At 37.3% G+C, this 21769-nt stretch overlaps 1 non-coding gene across 1 annotated transcript; it reads left to right on the top strand.

Moving 5' to 3' along the window:
• Window positions 1-4837: 4837 nt before the first annotated feature.
• On the top strand, window positions 4838-4947 carry LOC121993973. Its single transcript, XR_006115516.1, has one exon. It is a non-coding gene; the product is annotated as a small nucleolar RNA R71 (small nucleolar RNA).
• The last annotated feature ends 16822 nt before the right edge of the window (window positions 4948-21769 follow it).

The following is a 21769-nucleotide window of genomic DNA, read 5'->3' as shown; positions in this document are numbered from 1 at the left end:
ATTTCACCTAAAGTCCTCGACCCCTCAAGACTTTTCCCAGTCTCCCAGACTAGGACTTTATTACCTAACCGAAGCTAAGACTTTCCACTTACCTAAAATCCACTAGGACTTTTGCCTAAGACAACTTAGGATTTTCTTGCAAACTTAGTCACACTTGTTAGACAACAAGACAGCTTAACTTTGAACCCCGTTTAACCATTATCAAAATACAGGTTCGATCATCTGGTGCTCCCTGCACCAATATATATTATACAAAATAATTTACATGCAACATGAAAATAGAATCTAGATTTCTGGTCATTATTTATAAAAATAATTCTAAAATAATTTTTGTTACACTCATTGCATGCTTGACGTTTTCCCTTACCAGATTGCTTCTCTTTTCCTTTGTTAGGAGCCTTACCCTTAGCTTTATCAAAGTCGTCACCTCTACTAGATCCACCCAATGTTCACAATCTATTCAACATATTGCAAGTAAGAAGGGGTGAGAAGGAAAGGAAGAAATTTCTTGCTTAATAGAGTGAAGAAGGGTGGGAGATATTGGATCCAAAGACATGAGAAGAGAAATTGAGGTTTGGAGAAGAAAAGAAAGGGAGGTCATCTTGAAGAGAATTGAGAAGAAGAAAGGGATCTTGAGTTGAATAAGTTGAAGCTTTGGATAGAAGATCTATGGAGAAGGGGTGGAAATCATGAAGGAAGAATAAGAATTGGTGAAGAAGAGGGGAGAAGTGGAAAACACATGACCGTGCAGATGCTTGGTACGACCTTGTTTAGGGCATTTAACGCCATTGTTCATGATGCCACATAGTCATTCAAAAAACATGACCTAGGCATAATCTTCTCTGTGGTCATCCATTTTTTTCTGGCTGAAGAGGGGCATGGCCGTGTCTTTCATCACGGCCATGTCTATTGACATGTCCACGACATAAAATGTTCGAGGGGTAGAGATATGGGGTGTCATTTGACATGGCCTTAGCATATTTTGCTTATGAAGAATTTTGGAAATCTTTAAATCGGCATGGTCATGTCCAAGACATAGTCATGCCATAATATCTTCTATGAATTTAGCATGCCCATGTCAAACGACATGACCCTGTCATAAATCTTGTTTGCCCCTACTTCCAACAAGACACTATCGTGTCCATGGGGCACAATCTACCTTCATTCCTTCTTCAAAGATCTTCCATGCCCATGACAATGACCATGGCCAACTCACGGAGGTTAGAAGCCCTAAAAATAGTAAATATAAAACTCAATTGATAACTAAAATAAATAAATAAAAATAAAAATAAAAATAAAAATAAAATAAACCCTTGAGGTTTCTCCCAAGAAGAACTCATTTAAGGTCACGAGCTTGACCCATAATTTGGCTCAACTTGGAGCCTTTGCATTAAAAGAGAAGTGTTCCCCTGCAATGTGGGAAGTTGCCTCTAGCCCTTCCCTCATCCATGCTTGTGTTGGGATGGTATATTTTGAAAGGAACTAGGGCGCTAAACATGCGAAAGCGCAGCAGAAAACATCTAGTTCCTTTCCAGAATATCCATGCGAAAAGAAACCATATACTAAGTACTAAGTTTCTACATGAAAAGGAGTTATACCTTTGTTGTGTGCCCTTCGCAATCCCGATAGCAACATTTCTTTCCATGCGGATCTTAGTGCGATCAAGTGGTCGTGCCTCTATGGTATCCACATGAACAAGCCTCGTTTGTCTCACAAGCTCACAAAGTGGAAAATGAAAACAACCAAAGGTTGTGTTAGCAACCCTTCTTGGATGTTTCGGCCAAGTGAAGAGAGAAGGAGGAAGAAGAGCAATAACACCAAAAACTCATCATCAAAATAAATCCAAAAAAACCCTTTTTTATAGATTCATGAAATTGCTTCATGCCTTAATGTCAATTGCCTTAATTGACATTAATATTTGTCTTCATCCAATGAATCCAATGCATCCTATGCATGAGCAATTCAAATGGTTCACTCTTCATCCAATAAATCCAATGCATGAGCAATTCAAATTGCTCACTCCTCTTTCTTCATGAATTCAAATTCATGAAATCACTTAATGAGTCTAACTCATTAATCATCAATCTAATTGACTTAATGAGTCTAATTCAAATTCGACTCAATCCAATAGTTGGATTCAATTGAGTCTAACTCAATGAGTCTAATTTGAATTAGATTTAATCCAAATCCAATGATACATCATATGAATCTATCTCCATTGACTTGTTCTTTGTGTGTGACCCAATAGGTTCTCAAAACATTAGCAATGTATCCAAATCAACATTTAAATACATAAGCAATGAGTGACATCTAGCAAGGCATCATTGCTACCCAAGTGACGAGAATGTCGAGATCCGACTTAACCTTTCCGTGGCTATTATCTTGTATGACTCAATTCTTCTATCCTCGATATCTAGATTAATCAATGAGGCATAGATCATGTCATCCTCTTATCAATCTTTATGTTTCTGGATCTCTAAGTAGACACACTCAATCAAATAAGCTCAATATCGTATATTGACTCATTTAAGCATGGTCATGCATTCTTGTATCCTACTAATCAAGGGGCCCAAAGATATCACTTAGCTTCCATCATATGGAAGGGATAGATCACATCTATGTCACTCACATCCCTCCGCATAACTTATTGCATACCAGTGATCGACTTTATGGTCCATCCTGTTACGGTGATGTTTGTTGATACCAAAGTATACAACTCCTTATGTAGGGAACCGTAGTGACTTCAAGTTTAAAGACTATTTATACTAATAATCACATAAGAATGTTTATAACACTCATATAATGATCCATGAAACATTCTCATGGTGGGTCATTTAGTATATATTCTCTAATATATACTCATGTGTCAACCTGATATCTCATATCCATGACTTGTGAGATTAAGTCATCCATTGGCCTACATGCTAGTCTCAACACATTAATATTGTTCTTGCATATTAATGCTTGACTAGGAATAGTTAAGAGTAGTGTTCTATGTATATCTACAATATCTCACTATCAATTCAACTAATTGATATGTTATAGTTTAGAACCTCCTACTCTAGGACATTATTATACTTATTCATTCGACACTGAATTGAAGTAAATATAATAACCAACTTTACCTTTATTAATAATGAAATATGATACAAAAGGAGCACTTTACAATCATCTCATAATTGGTACTAGGGCTAATACTAACATATTTATCAATTTTTTCTTTGGACCTCCTCTCCTTTCTTGTTAGACTAAGTGCTACGTCCTGCGGTCTCTCATCAGGATTTCTTTTCATTGGACTTCATTCAACCTGAAATAAACACTTTTGACAATAGAAAAATAATTAGTAGCCTTAGATAAATCAAACTATAGTTTCTCCTCGTCAATTACCAATGAAAGTTTATGATTTTTAACATCTATAACAGCTCCTGTTATAGCAAGTAAAGACCTTCCTAGAATAATAGGAATCTTTGGGTCTTCTTTCATCTCTAAGACCACAAAGTTAGTAGGGACAATAAAGCTCCCTACTTCCATCGACATACCCTCAATGATACCTATTGGGTATCTACAAGAGTGATCTACTAATTATAGTGCCATAGTGGTAAACTTCAATTCATTCAATCCCAACTTCTTACAAACAAATTATGGAATAAGACTTATACTTACTCCTAAATTGCAAAATGCCTTAGTAATCATGGTCTTTCTAATTTTATAAGGGATAGAGAAACTCCCTAGATCTTAGAGCTTAGGAGGTAGCGTGTATTCAGCAACAAGGTGCCACACTCCTAGGTTAGTATCACAGTCTCATATCCATCTCTTTTGCATCTGTTGAAAATAAGTTCCTTCATGAATTTTACAAATTTTGGTACTTGTTAAAAAAGAATCCAAAAGAGAAATCTCAATGCATAATTCTTTGACTTTTTCCAAAAACATGTCAAATTATTCATCCTTCTTTGCTTTGGAAATCCTTTGAGGGAAAGGAATTGGTGGAATATATTTTTATGATGGAGGTTCTTCAATTGATATGGTATTCTCCACCTCCTCTTGAACAATAGAATTTTTAGAAGAGGAAGGAGAAGGCTCACCAATTTGTTCAATTTTATTATTTTTGTGGTCACTTCGGGTTCTCCCAAGGTCTGCCCACTCCTCGGTTCTATCATATTTTAGTGTTCAACTAGATTAGGTTCTGACTTTCTTGGAAAGGACCCTGGAGTTCTAGAAGAAGCACTAGCCATTTGCACTATTTGATTATCAAGCACCTTTAAGTATTTCTCAATATTTCCTATCCTCACATTAAGTTGTTTGATATTGTTCTTCATTTCCAACTAAGTAGACTATATTTCTTCAAGGAGCTTTTCTATTCTTGAGGGTTGGTGGTTTTGTTGAAAGTCAGATGACTATCCCACTTGGTCTTGATTATTGCGATATGAGAAATTTGAATGATTCCTCCATCCGGGGTTATAAGTACCGAGTATGAGTTGTTAGACAATGAATTAAAGTTGTCAATTGCATCCACTTGTTTAACTGGAGCCAATTGTGTAGTTATGGCTCCTAGCTAGCCAGCATTTTTTGTTTGTTCATCAAGTCAAATCTTTTTGTTAGGGCATCCATCTTCATAGAAATTAAATTCAAAGCATCCACATCATACTTGCCAGGAATCTTGATTGGGTTACAACATTCTAAAGTCCATTGGTGATAGTTCAGTGCCACGCTTTCAATAATTTCATCTACTTCATCTAGTCCTTTGTTCATGAGAACTCCGCTCGCTGCAAAGTCCAAGGAAACTTTTGTTTGATAGTTGATTCCATTATAGAAAATATGGATTAAAAGACATTTTTTCAATCCATGATAGGGGCATAATCTTAGCATTCTTTTAAATTTGTCTCAAGCTTCATATAAGGAATCACCATCATTCTGTCTAAAGTTGGCGATAAGATTTCTTATATGAGTTGTTTTGCATGGAGGATAGAATTTCTCCAAGAATCTTTGTTTGCACCACTCCCATATGGTGATACTATTCGCTAGCATTGAATTGAAGAAAATTTTAGCTCTGCCCCTCAAGGAAAAACTAAATAGAAGCAATCTTATCACTTCAATTGGAATGTCGTTCATCTTCATTGTGCCATAAATTTTGTAGAATATCTATAAATGTTGGTTGGGGTCTTTAGTGGGAGTCTGTGCCCGAGGGAGTTCTGCCTGACAAACGGACAACATTTCTCTATGATCAACAACCACGCAATTGTAAAGCAACCCACACGTCTGGAATAGAATATAGAATAATAAGCAATACACATGGCTAGAAATAATTACAATGAAGACATAAGGAAAACCCATAAACCAAAAAGTGATAGACTGTTAGCCGACTAGGCTTTACACAACAACCTTCAAAAATGACAAAAAGTAGCCATAAGTCTAAACACCAAGTCCAAGTCAAAATTATTATAATATTGAATCCTTAAAGAAATCTAAGGAAATGCAAGTAAAGAAAAAAGGCATAATGAAAGCTGGCCTAAGATAGTGTTGATGGAATTTGTACTAACAGTCTAACTTAGGTTTTGATGAATGACAAGTGAGTTATGTTAGATGTTATCATTATCTAATACATTTATCGAGTGTACAAGGTTGACCAACCTGACAGGTTAAGAGGACCAAATACCAGGTAGGAAGTCTAGTCGAGATATGTGATTTTTGATTGGTGAAGTCCATATGTGAGATTCTGGCATGAGGTCAGGATGTCGATTCCCGATGGGAGGAAATTTGGATATGTGATTTCAGCATGAATACCTGGTGGGTCAGATTGGACATCGAGGAGGTAACTTGACATTTAATAAGTGAAGATAAGTCACTAGAGGAGATTAACTAAGCAAGGATGCATCCCAATTGAGGCGCCAATTGGTGTTAGTCCAATTTAGGTTTATTTTAAAAACGTAAATTGAAACCCTAAGTAGATCCTAGTCTGGGGGATAGGGTCTAAGTCTTAAACTAATCATATTATTATTATTCTACCTTTATCTTACAGCTATTATTTATTGTGTTGGAATAATATATTATGTAGGAAAAAAGGAGCAAAAATTACCTCGGGTGAACAGTACCTAGGGAGCTTTCCATGCAAAGGAAGGCGCCTTCAGCACTATTTATAGAAGGCGCCTTTGGTGCTATGGAATGCGTCTTCTAATGAATAAAATATAACTTTATCAGTGAAAAGGAGCAATGACTTTGGGATAGAGTTTTGCCAATGGAAAGCGCTTTCAGGGATATGGAAGGCACCTTCCACACTTTATAAAAGAGGTACTCACCTAAGGGTTTGACAACATCTCTAATACAAACTTCTACACATCCGATTAGCATTCCAACTGGTCTGGCTTCCTACTACTGTTATGCTATGATGCTACTATGCCCTACTACTGTTGAGGATCCATCCAACACTGAGCAATCCGATCATTTTTGAAGGTGTTGGGTAACGAACATTCATACTGTACTTAAATTCTACATATAAGGAAAGTGTAGCGTGTTACACTTGTTCTAACCTTTTCTTTGTTCTCAATCCCCTCTTCCAACATTTCCAAAAGAGGTATTTAGTGGATTACCTGTCGATAGGTCCACGGGACCTTGGTATTGAAGTAGGAGTCATCGAAGGCTCCAAACCAAGTAAAGCAGAACTTATCTTTTTACTTGTTTTTTGTTTTTGTATTTTTCCTCCGCGCATACTTTTATTTCAAAACAAAAAGAATAAAAAGAAAAGTTTTAAAAACCATGTGATTCACCCCCACCCTTCCTCTCATGTGCATCTAGATCCAATAAGTAGTATCAGAGCAGATTCTACTCTGAATTGGTGCAACCACCAATCAAGCTGGGGGAACCATTCTTCTTTTTGGATTTTCTTTTTTTGTATCTTATTTGAATTGGTAAAATTTACCTCTTTAAATAAATCTTCCTTGTTAGGTTTTAACTCAAAGTTTGTGCAACACTACTCTAGTCTTCAAGACTTATTTTTTCTCAAAATTTGCTAATCCAAGACCAAGTCTTGGTACCTCTTTCTAGCTTTCTATTTTAGTAACCAATGGCCAACTGGAGGGATTCAACACTGCTCATCCTCACTCTTCAATGAAAATGACTTCCATATTGGAAAAAAGAGAATGGAGGCTTACTTGAAGATGAACATCGAGTAATGGTTCACCATCCGACGAGGGTACCACGTGCTAGTTGATGAAGCAACAAAAGTACCACTAGATCCAGAAAGATGGAGTCTAGAAGATAAGAAGAAAGCTCAGATTGACTAAAAAGCCTTGAACATGATCTAGTGCAAACTCATGAAAGAATAACTCAACTGAGTCGGCTCACAAGAGAACGCAAAAGAGCTATGGGACAAGTTCATTGATAACTCATTTATTTAACACATCCTTTTAGTTGATATTTGGTGGTTTGAGCTAATTACATTTGTTAATTGACACATTTTAGATTGTTTATAAATTGAGAATTGTTTTGAGCAAAATTATATTTCTTCTCTTAATTCATGATATTATTTCTCATGATTTTCATTTTTCATGTAGAACATTTTAGTGGATCCAAATTCGTACATGACCAAGGCACAAACAAGTTTGGTTTTACCAACTTGATGAAGAAGATCAACCAAATTGATTCAACCCATCACTAGGAGTTTACCTTGATCTTAACCTAAGTCAAACCCTATTACCAAATCCCTAAAATCCTAATTGAACTAGACCTAAACCATGATTCCATAGCTGGTTCAAACCACTGCATAAAACCTTTTTTATGGATAAGAAGATTCTATGATTCTCTTCTTTGTAGCCCCCATTTCAATTCTAATCTTCTTCTCAAGCACCAACATCAGTGTGGGTGTTTCAAGTTAGCTGTTGGACCATTTCTTGATCATCTGGAAGCTTGTCGATTAAGCTCTCGATAAAGGTTTGCTGAATTCTGAGTTCACTGCCATTTTCGCCACTATTGGAGGCATTCCTCCCATCCAGTGCTCTCACTTCACATTAGGAAACATTGGAGGCATTCCTCCAGTGATTCTGAGCTTATTCTGTTCATCCACAACATTCCATTTCATCCCTTTAGCTCAAATTTTCATATTCCAATTTCTGAATTGCTGTTTCAATTTGATTCTTGTATTCATCATTGGAGAGGTCTCTATGGTGAAGATTGCAAGCTTTAGATTGATTCTTGTGTTTGGAAGTTACTTGTTCTTCTTTTTCGATGACCGGAGTTGGGTGGTTTTATCTCCGGCCTCCGGTGTGACAACAAGAGTGTGACGTTTACATAGTTTTGTTGTGTGTTTGGATCAATTCCTTTTAATTACTATTTTTTATAGCCTAGAATAGATTTTGTTTGATGTTTATTAAATTTAATTCCATAAATAGATTTCTTATATGTATTGTTCTTTCTTTCATAGCTTATTCATCACTTTAGATAATGTTTCATTTATGTCTTGCTATTTCATACCTTAGTTCAATTGTGTTGATGGTGAAACCCATTGTATAGAGTGACAATGCATTGTGGATTAATTGTTGGCACTTAGTTAGATTTTATTCAAGCATTAGATTAGTTTCCCACTTATTTTGCTATTTTAATTGTTAGGTTTATAATCATAATCCAAAACCTCCATTTCCATATCAAAAATCTAAAAATATAAATAACAAACAATCCTATATTACCATCCTATCTTTACATTCATTGGGAGATGACTTAAGTCATTTTTATGCTACATTAGTGCAGTTAGAGAGTTCAGTACTTAAATTTTTTTTTATATCGTTTCACAACAAAAACAAACTTTATCAAAATTAGCATTGTTGCCTTAGAGTGTTAGTAGTGTTTAGTGATCCTAGGATTCTTTTCGATTTTCTCTCTTATTTCTATTTCTTTGGTGGTTGCAAATTCAAAAACATTGTTAGGGTTTAATTATATCATCTCTTGTATGCATGCATTCAATCTTGTATAATTTCCTATGTCTTTTGATTGTATTTGCATGAGTGTCTCAAGTAAAACCAAGAAATCTTTATGCGTTATTACCAGTTTCAGAGTTCAGTGTGTTCAAGACCTCAGATTTGATAAGCAACATGAAGAACAACACTGAGAAGACTCTTGGAGAGCTTTGGGCACCAGATTTGTTAGATGATTCTTTCTGCATTCGATATTTCGATTTGGAGGTAGACTTCGAGCTATAGAAAATTGTACATATATTACCAAAGTTTCATGGAATTTCTAGTAAAGATCCCAACAGAGATCTACATGAATTGGATATGATATGCTCTACTTGGAACCCACTTGGCATATTAGGAGATGATGTTAGAATTAGAGAATTTCCATTTCCACTGGCGATTCAGCAAAAGATTGGTTGTCCTGTCTTCCACCTAACTCTATCACCAACTAGATCGAGATAAAGAAATTATTTCTAGTGAGGTTCTTTCTTGCTTCTAGGATCACAGTTATTTGGAGGAGTATTTGCGGAGTTCAACAATCTACAGGAGAATCATTTCAAGAATATTGGAAGATATTTAAAGGACTTGTTGCTAGTTTCCCTCAACACTAGTTAAGCGATTAGTTATTGATTATCATTATCTCTCCCGAGGGTAGTGTCATCAAGAATTGTCCGCGTAGGACCTTCGGGGGTATACCTATTCTTTCAACAAATGATTTGGAGATAAACGAATGGGTTGCCCCAGTATCAAATAACACAGTTACATATTGACTAAAAATGTGTATCTGACCTATGACAACATTGGAGGTGTTTGCTACCTCCTCTCTGGTAAGGGAGAAAACTCGAGCATTTGTAGAACTTGGTGGGGCCTTCAGTCTGCCTTGGCTAATATGAGGACCCTCCAACGCGGCCTGCATCTGGTGTAATTGTGCCTACTTGCCTCCATACGAACAGGTTGTGCTGGAGGTAGGTTGATCTTGGTCGGGCAATACTTGGCCATATGCCCCTCTTGACCACACGTATAATAGCCACTAGTGCCCTTGCGACAGATTCCAGGATGCATCTTTCCACATGTGGGACACGTAGCATACTTAGGCTGCTTGCTTACGGATCCTCCCTTTTTATTACTCCACTGCTTTCTCTTGGAGCTCCCCTTCCAGGTTGAACCATGGATCTGGGGTTTCTGAGTGCCAGAACTCCCTTGACTTTTATTCTCAATCAGTACAGGCTTCTGCTGCTTGATACTGCTCAGGTAATGCTCCATTATCAGGGCACCACTAATAAGCTCTTCTGTAGTCTACGATCTATTAATTCCGCCAGCTACATTCAGAGCTATCTCTGGCCTCAGCATCTTAAGCATTAGCCTTACCCTTTCTCATCCTGTACTGACCAGCTCGGGGCATAGGCGAGTCAGCCTATTGAATTATTTCACGGCTTCGTCAACTGATAAACTTCCTCGTCGAAATTCCATGAACTCGTCGTAATGTTTATTCGTGACTTGCATATGAAAGAACTCTTTGAAGAACTCAGTCTCGAAGTTAGACCAGGTAATTTGATTCGCTATTCTTTTTGCCTTGACTCGTTCCCACCACATTCTTACATCACCAATGAGGCAGAAGGAAGCACACTTTATCTTTTCCACCTCCGGCCAGTCTAGTAGCTCCATTATGCTCTCCAGGGTTTTGAACCTTGCCTGAGCATCCCATGGTTCATTGGTGCCAGAGAAGTTCTCTGGTTTCAGTTTCTGCCACTGGATAAGGTATGCTTCCTGCCTCACTACCCTTGCAGGGGTTGCAGGTGTAATTGATGGAACCTCAGCCGCAATTAGTGCCACCACATTGGCTTCCGATGAGACTACAGGAGAAGCTTGCTGGTTAGCAGTCAGGGTGGCTATAACCTACTTTTGTTCTGCCAATTGTCTCTATAGCTGTGTTACTACTTCTAAAAGGTTGGGCAGTGGTGCAGACTCATTTGTCTCTGGTTGAGTTTCATTAACTCTCGGCTGTCTAGTCGGCCATCCTCTGACCATCTACATATTCATAACCCAACCAGTGAGACATACGTCAGGCCATCATCATTCTTACTTACTGCCCTTAATACTTTCCTGTATATGCATGCTTAATCTTAATAAAGAGTTCTTACTAATCATAACAGAAATAAAACACATACAAGTTGTGAGAAGGTACTTTCTTACTTAGAAGGTGCAAGATCAATGCTTGATGTGTGTGTGACGGAAGGATGGAGCTGGCTCTGATACCAAAACTGTAACACCCGCCCTTCTACCCTTACCTTACAGGATAGATGTTACACTTTCAATGCTACTTTTTGTCTACTACTCAGTTCAGAGATCTACTCTGAAGTTGTTTCAACTGATAGGACATGATTTGGAGCAAAGCAGAGCTGGGAGGGAGTCTAGAGCTTCTAGAGAGTCTGGGTCGTGTGGCCCTGTCCGACCGTGTAGCCCTACCCGTGAAGGAGCAAGGCAAGGTCGTGTGGTGATGACCAGTCGTGCAGCCTTACCTGAGAAGAGACCTGACATGTCCGTGTGTGATGACCGGGCATGCAGCCTTATCCGAGAAGGAACATGACATGGTCGTGTGGTGATGACCGACCGTGTAGCCTCGTCGAGGCCAAGATTTGGCACGCCTGTGTGTGCCACACGGCCATGTAAGGCATTCCCTGTCGAGACAGGGCACGACTGTGAGAAGGTCACACGGCCGTGTCACCTTGGCCGAGAAGAAGGGGTCCGAGGTTGTGTGAACCCACACGGCCGTGCCACCTTGGCCGAGAGGAAGGGGTCCGAGGTTGTGTGAACCCACACGGCCGTGTCACCTTGGCTGAGAGGAAGGGGTCCGAGGCCGTGTGAACCCACATGGTCGTGTCACGGGCCGTGTAGGGGGCACACCTTGCTCAACAAAAGGAGTTGTTCTTGTAACACCCATAGGACTCCTTGCAATTTTATATAAATTATTGCATGATTAAAATGAGCTTTATGTAAACTTTTCAAAAATAAAGAGCAAAAAGAACAAAAAGAAAAGAAAAAAGAGAGGCATGACCATGGTTTGAACCTTGAACCTCTTGGTAAGTGGTTGTAAGTGGTAACCAGTAGCCCCAGCAGGGGTGTGCTATTAGGAAGAGAAGGGAGATTGTAGTTAAGGGTGGTGAAAGTGAAGGCCCCCTTCACTTAGAAGGAAAAGTTTAAGTTTCCTTCTTCCTTCCCAATGAAAAGATGGTTTTGCCTTCTTCCTTCATTTAGCATAAATGAGAGAAAGGAAAGGAAATTTTCATTTTTTTCTTCTTTCTTCCTCCTTCTCCTTCCTCCACCGAAAATCCAAGCCTTTCTTCCCTCATTGACGAAATCAAGCTAAGAGCCTTCTTCCTAGGAAAACTTCTCAAGCAAGGGTACTCTTCCTTAGTAAACCAAGCGAAAGGATGTAAGTATTCCCCTCACCTGCAGTACAAGTAGCTTACGTATGCTTCTATGTTCAAATGTTGCTTGAAAAACCTAGGGTCTTGCCTTGCAAGTTTCGGCCAAGATAAGGATAAGAGACTACCTATGGTTGTTAAAAGTTTCATACTACTTGTTGCTTGAAAAGTTAGAACCCTCTCCTTTAGGTTTCGGCCAAGAATAGATAAAAGATTTAGAGAAAAGTTTTGAAACCTAACTATGCTTGTTCATGATTTCTTATGATGTATGATCTCCTATATGATGTTAGTTTAATGTTTTCATGCCATATGTTATTTGAAAAGTTAGAACCATGACATGTAGGTTTCAGCCAAGAATAAATAAAAAGGTTTAGAGAAAAGTTTTGAAACCTAACTATGCTTGTTCATGATTTCTTATGATGTATGAACTCCTATATGATGTTAGTTTAAGTTTTCATGCCATATGTTACTTGAAAAGTTAGAATCATCTCCTTTAGGTTTCGGCCAAGAATGGATAAAAGGTTTAGAGAAAAGTTTTGAAACCTAACTATGCTTATTCATGATTTCTTATGATGTATGATCTCCCATATGATGTAGTTTAGTTCTTCATGCTTATGTTGCTTAAAGACCTAGAACCATTACATGTAGGTTTCGGCCAAACCAAGGATCTAAGGTTTGTGTTTGCTAAAGGTCACACATGTGATGCTATGTATCATGAAACATTAGATAATTGAGCCATGTTTAAATGTTTCTTGAAAAACCTAGAACCATGACATGTAGGTTTCGGCCAAACCAAGAAAACTAGGGTTTATGTTGCTAAAGGCCTCTTATGTTATGATAAGTACCATGTGATACTAATGTCATGTTTTCCTTGTTTAAAATTTTGCTTAAGATCCAAGGCCTTAACCCTTGCAAGTTTCGGCCAAGTCATGATTAAGGTTTGTAGAAAGTTCAAAAAAAAAAAAAAAAGATTCCGACTATGCATGATAATGACTCCCTATGATATGCCATGTGATATGTGAACTTCATGATTACCATGTTATGCTTATGCAAGACCTATGTATGATGATATGCTATAAGAGTTGCTTCCCTATAAGTTGGGATCAAGAGCACTCTTCATGATATGACAAGAACATGCTATGCCTCATGACATGACAAGAACATGCTATGCTTTATGATATGACAAGAACATGCTATGCTTTATGATATGACAAGAACATGATATGCTATTTTACTTTTGTATTAGCTTGTACCGGACCCTAAGAATGGTCCATGGGATGGGCTCCTAAGTTGCCCCTAGGTTGATGGTCAATGAAACGGGCCTAGTAAGGGATGGGCTCCTAAGTTGCCCCTAGGTCGATGGTCAAAGAAACGGGCCTAGTTCCTAATAGGTTCGAGATTAGCTACCTCAGATTTATTTAGGATGCGCGCAAATTCATATATGTGGTACAAAGTCGGGCCCTCATGTTGAGATTATGTTTAAGTACATATGTAATATATGTTTTCAAAAGAACATCTTGCATGTGTGCATTATCATAAGTTTTCAAAAGAACATCTTGCATATATGAACATGCTATATGATTTTCTTTATGCTCTCATATACTATGTTTTCATACTCTCTTGAGTGATGTCTAAAATGCCTATATGAACATGCTATATGATTTTCTTTATGCTCTCATATACTATGTTTTCATACTGTCTTGAGTGATGTCTAAAATGCATATATGAACATGCTATATGATTTTCTTTATGCTTTCATATACTATGTTTTCATACTCTCTTGAGTGATGTCTAAAATGCCTATATGAACATGCTATATGATTTTCTTTATGCTCTCATATACTATGTTTTCATACTCTCTTGAGTGATGTCTAAAATGCCTATATGAACATGCTATATGATTTCCTATATGCTCTCATATACTATGTTTTCATACTCTCTTGAGTGATGTCTAAAATGCCTATATGAATATGCTATTACCTTATGCTTATGCTCTCATGTGCAATGTTTATTATTCATGTTTTATGTTTTGTTTCCATGTTATGATTCATGGTTTTGTGAGTAGGAAAGGGATCTTACTAAGCCTATGTGCTTATAGTTTATTTTCCTTGTACTGCAGAAAAGGGTAAAGAATGGCTAAACTAAGGGAGCAGCAGGAAGGGCAAGTGTGTGTGTGGCAGTGGCACGGTGGAAGTGATCTGCTTATGTTTTCAAGACTTATATATATGTCTTAAACTTTTGCATGTGAACTTATACTTTCTTCTGTTGCATGAAACCTTGTTAGTTATCATGAACTCTAGAGAATAATATCCATGTTAGTTCCTTCTTATTTAGTACACTTTATGCTCTAGTTAAACAAGCATGTATCATGTATCAAGTAGTAGATATCAAGTCAAGTTATGGACTCCAGCATGTTCACATGTTTAATATGTTACAAGATGATATTGTTCTCCATATTATGTTGTTAACATGCATATGATCAAATGAAATGAAAATTTTTCTTCCGCTGCCATGACCCCATATGCATATGCATGTATGTATGTAGCATTGGTAACACTGTCCCTTCTAGGCACGAGAAGGGCGGGCGTTACAGTTCTCCCCTTTGTACTCATCCGGAGGTTAGGATTCTCTACCATTGCTTGAAGAGGGGTCCTCCCCCTTGGGGAGACCCTAGATCTTCCCTCTTTGTCACTCTAATTAATGTCAAACTAATAAATTTATCATAAACAACTCTTGGTAGTATTTCTTTGCAGAGTGGAGATAAGAAAATACATCAGCACCTAGATTTAACACGTTCCATGTATTAGCAAGTTCCAAGATCTTCTTCCACTGTTCCGTCACACACACACACAAAACACCGATCCTGCTGCCTCCTCTTACTTGAGCTTTCCTTTACCTTTATCTACAGTATATGTAAATGCAAATCTATAAGCGAATGCTGAGTAAATACCATCTACTCACAAAACAAGCATTAAAAAGGGAACATGCTTTTCAAAACTGCTTGCGGAAAACACTAAAACTTGCACTTGATAGTAATTCACGCTAAAATGCATAATTCGGAAATATGTACATGGCATGCATTTTTAAATAGGTTTATCATGTAAAACATTGACTTAAACCCATGCTAGTAATGCAAACATGTAATGGAAACATAAGTCTTGCCATACTATAGAGTTCATCAATGTTACACTTTATACCTCAAGTTCTCAAACTTAGGAAGGCTTCCACTAAGACAAACAATGAATTTTGAAAACTTTATATTACATAACTAGTGAAAATAATAATAAACTTGCTTGGGCCCGGCATTGTACCACTTTGCACGCATCCTTAATAAGATCCTAGGTAGCTAATCCCGAACCTATTAAGGTACTACTAGGCGATCTAGGGTCTAGGGGTGATCTAGGAGTCCATCCATGGACCTTGTGTCCATCACATGCCACTTTAAAGTAAAATACTTTCTTTTAAACATTGCTTTCTTATACTTGCACTTACTTGTCATTTAAACAAGCACCTTATGTGCGCTTAATCCCCTGCACTTATAAGAAAGCACTTTAGGACACTTGAATATGCTTCTTAGCCCCAAAACTAAATGGGAAGCAAATCAAGATACTCCAAACATGCTCTTAATCTCAAAACTTTAGAGGCCCTCTTACAATCATAACATGTATCTTCTTTAACATGCATAAAACATATCACAACATGTATCTTCTTTAACATGCATAAAATATATCATAACATGTATCTTCTTTAACATGTATAAAACCTATCACAACATGCATCATCGAAGCAACTCATACTGTAGGTGAGTAGTACTTACATCCTTTTGCTATATCTTTCTATTATAGGATGTAGAAAAGACAATCCTCTCTTGTGTGCCTTAATCTCCAAGTCACTCTTCACGTGCGTACTAATCCTTGTGAAAACTCTCCTCTTAGATTCTCCTCTTGAAGAACTTAGAAACTTGGTACCCTAAGGTTCTTGGCCGAAAACTAAAAAGAAAGGGGAAGAGGACATTTCAGCAAGGGAGGAGAAGAGAAAATGAAAAATTAGGTTTTGGTCTCTTCCATTCCCTTTTATACTAAGTAGAAGTTGAAGCATCTCTTCACACATAATCTACATATAATAAATAGTTTCCTATTTCCAATGTGATGCTTTACCACCACCCTAATGGCTACTTAAACCAATCTAAGATCAATGGTCTAGGGCTCAAATCTAGCACGGGTCATTTATGTATATATTTTTATTTATTTTCTCTTCTTCTATTTCTTTTTGACTCTTTTGGAAGAGAGGAAATTTACGGGTGTTACACCATGTGGATCCACACGGTTGTGGCACGGGTTGTGTGATGCCCGTGCCCTACTCTATAAAACGGGGTTTCTTCCCCTTTCTAAGGGAGGAAGGCTCTCCCCTTGGGGAGATCCATCTTGTTGCTGATCTAAATCTTCTCCGACCTTGAATTGACGATCCAAGGTCATTTCCATCTCCATATTGACTCCAGAAGCTAAGGATTGGTTCCAAAGATCACTCATCGGCATTGGATAAGCATTTCTATTCTTTTCTATCAATTTGGATTGGAATGCTTGTAATCTTTATATCTTTAGTTCTTTATTTTTGTACTATGGAGTAGATTTATTGTTCTAGGATTAAGGAACTAATTGTGGTGTGATTTGATGTAAGAACTCATGGATATGCCAATTCTCTATTTAGATGATGTGAGCATGTTTTATATCTATTTGATCTTGTGTGGATCTATGTGTTTGGACTTAATTACCATTTTTGATTAAATGTTTGTGATGCTTGTGGATCTTGTAGAGGGATGCCCTAGATCGTATGACCGAGGGACGCTAGTGATAGGCTGTCCCACTAACGGATGTCTAGGGTGTCAACTTGAAAGGTGAAGCAAGTCTCTACAAGGAGGTGGGATGGTTGAGTGCGATTATTACCTTCACCATTATGTACATTGGGTAGAGTATGTGTTTCTGTGTCATATAACCGAGGGATGCTAGTGACTGGTTGTCCCACTAATGGAGTTCATAGGAACCATATCTATTTGATTGCTAGTGATGAAAATCTAGGTCCCTTGTCGGTTGTCTTCTGTAGGAGAGAACCGGTGACTTCCTACAAATGCATGTTAATTGTGGATATGAATTGGTGAACCATGTTGCATTGATGAATATCACAATGAAACTGAATTCCTAGAAGAATCGTAAAAATCAAGTTTCTCATTCACTTTTCTATTCTTTACTCAGTTTCTTTACTTAACACATTTCTTATCCTAGTCAATTGTTTAGCTAATTCATAGTGAGGCATCTCTAGTGCTTATAACCAGTCCATGTGGATTTGATATCTTTTTATTACTGACAATGAAACCATGTGCTTGCAGTTGTGTAACAAGTTTTTACCGTCGTTGCCAGGGACTGCGCTTATAACATTAGAGATAATCATTTGAGTTAGACTAAACTTTTCTTTCTTTTCTATTTCATACTTGTAACTAGTCTCAGAAATGTTATTTTTGCAATTTCATCCTACATTTCTTATTTCCTTTTCTATAATTTTTCTTTCCTTTGTTTTTAATTCTGCATTTTCTTATTACTTCTACATGTCTATTTTGTTCGGACTATAATCATTTATTTGAATATGTTTAAACTGATCACTAGATTGAAAGCTCTATTTCAAAAGTTTGACCAAATTGCTGTTGTGAACTCTAATACTTTTTTCTATGAGATTTATTGTGCAACTGGTCATATATATGATAATTGTCCAACATTGATTGACCATCTATATAGAATGCATGTTGAAAGAATTGGTGTTTTCTCTAACTTTAATCAAAGGTCAGAACAAAATCTTTGTAAAGCTTGCAAAGAAATAGACCATTCAATCGAAAGTTGCTATAAGCTACGCAATTTGGGAACATCAATAGATGAACTCAATAGAAAAATAGATGAAATGGCCTCATCAAATTTACACACATATGACTCCGACTCAAAGGACCCCTAATTTTCTTTTAGCTTTAATAATGGACAAGGCAACTATTTAGATGCTATGGAAGCTCAATCATCATCTGCGATGGATAGAATTTTGAATTGTTTAGAGGAGCTTCAAGATCTTCAAGCTGAATCATGCAAGGACATCAAGAAAATGAATGATACGATTGATAGTATGGACTCAATAAATAATAGAATTTCAGTTAATCTCTTAGCTTGGAAAGAGTCTATAATGAGAAAATACTGCGATAAGCTTGAGGATCATGAATCTGAGACTTGGATAAAGAAGTGCACCACTTTAATTCCATTACCTCCTAATATCAAAGATCCAGAAGTGCCTTCCCTTCCTACATCTAAACCAATTTACAATCATGTTGTGGAGGGATGTGTAGGGATGACCCAAGAATCACTCCCTTTAGTTACACAACCATTAGTCACTTTGGATGATGTAGGACATGAACTAGTTGATTTTGAGAGTGTAGGGACTTGTACAATAGAAGCAAAGTCTCAAGAATCACCTACTTTATTGAAACCACTACTTGAGCTAGAACCTTCCTTATCTAAATGTTAAACCATGTTCGATGATTTACTTACATCAGTGATTGGTAAAAGTCAAATTTCAATTGATTTATCTACTGTTACTAATCAATTCTTTTTTGAACATGGTGGTGGCAGGACGTACACAGGAGTCATAAGGACAAGATAGTGTTGAACCATTGAAGGAGGGCATATTTGTTGAAAAACTGAGAGCCCTTGGTAAGAGGATTCTAAAATATCTTACCCCTCCAAGAGCGAGATTTAGATGAATCCAATGAGGTGGTTGAGCTAATGACATTAAACAAGCGCTTCTTGAGAGAAAACCCAAGTTCAATCTTGTTTTCATTTATGGCTTTAGTTCATTCTAGTCTCTTTTCCTTATTCATAATAATTCATATACTTTACTTAATTTTTCTTATCTGTCTTCTTTTTATAGGATTCAATGTTGTGGAAGAGTGCAAATCACAAATAGAGAATTATCTTCAGAACATGATTGTTTCAACCATTTGGAGATGATCACTTCATAACTTCTCTAACGTCAAAAATCTCCTCCATATTTCATTTCTAGATTTTATCGAGATGATAAAAAGTTTAAGTCTAGGGGAGTGTCTTGCAACCTAAATTTTCTGCATTTTCTTCTATGTTTTCAGCATTTTCATTTACTCTGCATTTTCTTTTGCTTTGTTTTCTTTCAATTTTTGCTTATTACTTGCATTTTTCTTCACTTTGTTTGCTAGACTTATTTTTGATCATCACTTGACTGTCTTTTGAAATATTTTGTGGCATGTCGAGAACATCATCTCTCACTACTATTGACTTGTCTAATAACAAAATTGTTTGCACATTCATATCTTGATTCATGATGTTGTGGATATAATGTTAATATGTTTAGTGTACCTCTTTCATCTATCTCAAGTAGCATGAAATGAGCTAAGTATTGTACGGAGACCAATTTGAGTTTTGGCTTAATCTTAAGAATCTTATTCTCACTTTACTTGAACTTGAATGGTTGACATCATTGGAATAGTCATGATTCATCTTATTTGTTTAGTACTTAGTTCCTATGGTAAGTTCTCAAACTACATTTTGGTTACTGGATGATGCTCGAATCATGTAAGCTCGTTTGGAAAAATCAAATATCCCAACATTTGCATATATATGCATTTGTGTCTTAAGTGATATCCTACAATCACTTGGAAAAAATATTCAATAAGGGATTTAAAAATAGTTGTCATGAGTGGAAACTAGCAAGTTATCCCTTTGAGACCGAGTTAAGTTACTGGGGAAATAACTGCTATGTTTCTCTTAGTGTCGAGCATGCCTTTGAGACCTTGCGTGGATTGAGGAATATAAACTAAGTGTGTGGCAGGTAAGTGCCTATCACCGGGAACATTAGGAACTCGATTGGATGATGACTTGACAAGGACAATGATTAAAACTTGAAGAGTTTGGGTCACTCATTACACTGTGCATAAGAAACTTATGCTTAGACCATACTTGAGTTATCTCTACAATCATGTTCACCAATGAAACTTGTGGATAGAGTTAGGAAAGTGTACTAGGGATTATGATGCATTATGGAGCACATGAGTCTAGATTGTGGCATTTTGCTTGACGGCATGCAAAGGTGTAAGTCTGGGGGTGTGATGTGCGTAAATTATATATAGTTTTATGCATGTTATGACAGACATTCACATACTTTATGGATGATTTGTCTATGCATTTTCATACCCTTTATCTTACTTTCAGCCTAATTGCTCCTCTTTGTCAGAGATCTACTCTTTTACATTTTCTGTTGATAGGAGTCAAATTTGAAGAGAAAATGACATTCGTAGTCGATCAAGGCAGCAATCAAAGGCAAACTGCGCTAGGCCGTGTGACCCACACAGGCCATGTCAAAGAAACAGAAAGCAAGAACTGCTAGGCCGTGTGAAGCCACACAGCCATGTGGCCTCGCTAGAGAAGGGGCAAGGCACATTGATGTAGCGAATCTGTCACATCCGCTAATCAAATTGTAAATGTATATTTCACTGAACCCCTTAATTTCACAATAATGTTGTAGTAATGAGCCCAGGATCGATCCGAGGAACCAACGGTAGAATGTAATTTAGGATTGTCTTTTATTCTTATTTTTTGGGGTTTTCGATATAAAAATGGAGTTGGGGGTTTTAAAGCTTTGAATATAAATCTACAAAGGAAAACACAGCAGTAAAGAAATTAATCTAAAGCATAACTAAAACCTACCTATGTGCCAACAATCAAACCTTAACGCATTGTCACTCCTACATTGAGATTAAATCATTGACACACTCTTAAACTAAGGAATGAAATACAAGATGCAAATAAATCTGATCTACAACACCAATTAAACCCTAGCTTGAATTTAAACTCTAAACACTTAACCAAGCAACAAATTAAAATTAAACTAAGCTTCAACAAGGAAAGAAATGCTAACTACTTGCATAAAAATATAACGAACATTAAAAGAAATCTGTCTAAGCTATAAAACAGTAAGAAAAAGAACTAAAATGAAATAAAATGGTAAACCAATCCATTCTCACAATCAATTCCACAAGTTTCACACTCAAGCCGTCACACAAGAGTGCCAAAGTCGAAACCACCCAACTTTGGACCTCAATGGAGCATCTAAGCGGCGTATCAGCTCCAGGTATGCTCCGCAACGCCGACGGACCACCCCCGACGAGCTAGAACAACCCGAAACCCAAGTAAATGCCGAAAATACTAGAAATCTACTACCGGAGCTCTCTGGATCTGGATGGAAGTTGTGGATTGCGGATGGGCATCGGATGAAGCTCAATAATGCCGGCGGACCACCTCCAAGCGTCACTGATGGGAATCGGAGCTCAGATTTGGAGGACCACCT

Source organism: Zingiber officinale, chromosome 1B (genome assembly GCF_018446385.1).
Source record: "Zingiber officinale cultivar Zhangliang chromosome 1B, Zo_v1.1, whole genome shotgun sequence".
NCBI classification, from domain to species: Eukaryota; Viridiplantae; Streptophyta; class Magnoliopsida; order Zingiberales; family Zingiberaceae; genus Zingiber; species Zingiber officinale.
Note: the sequence above shows the minus strand (reverse complement) of the source record. Positions and strands in the feature narration are given on the sequence as shown.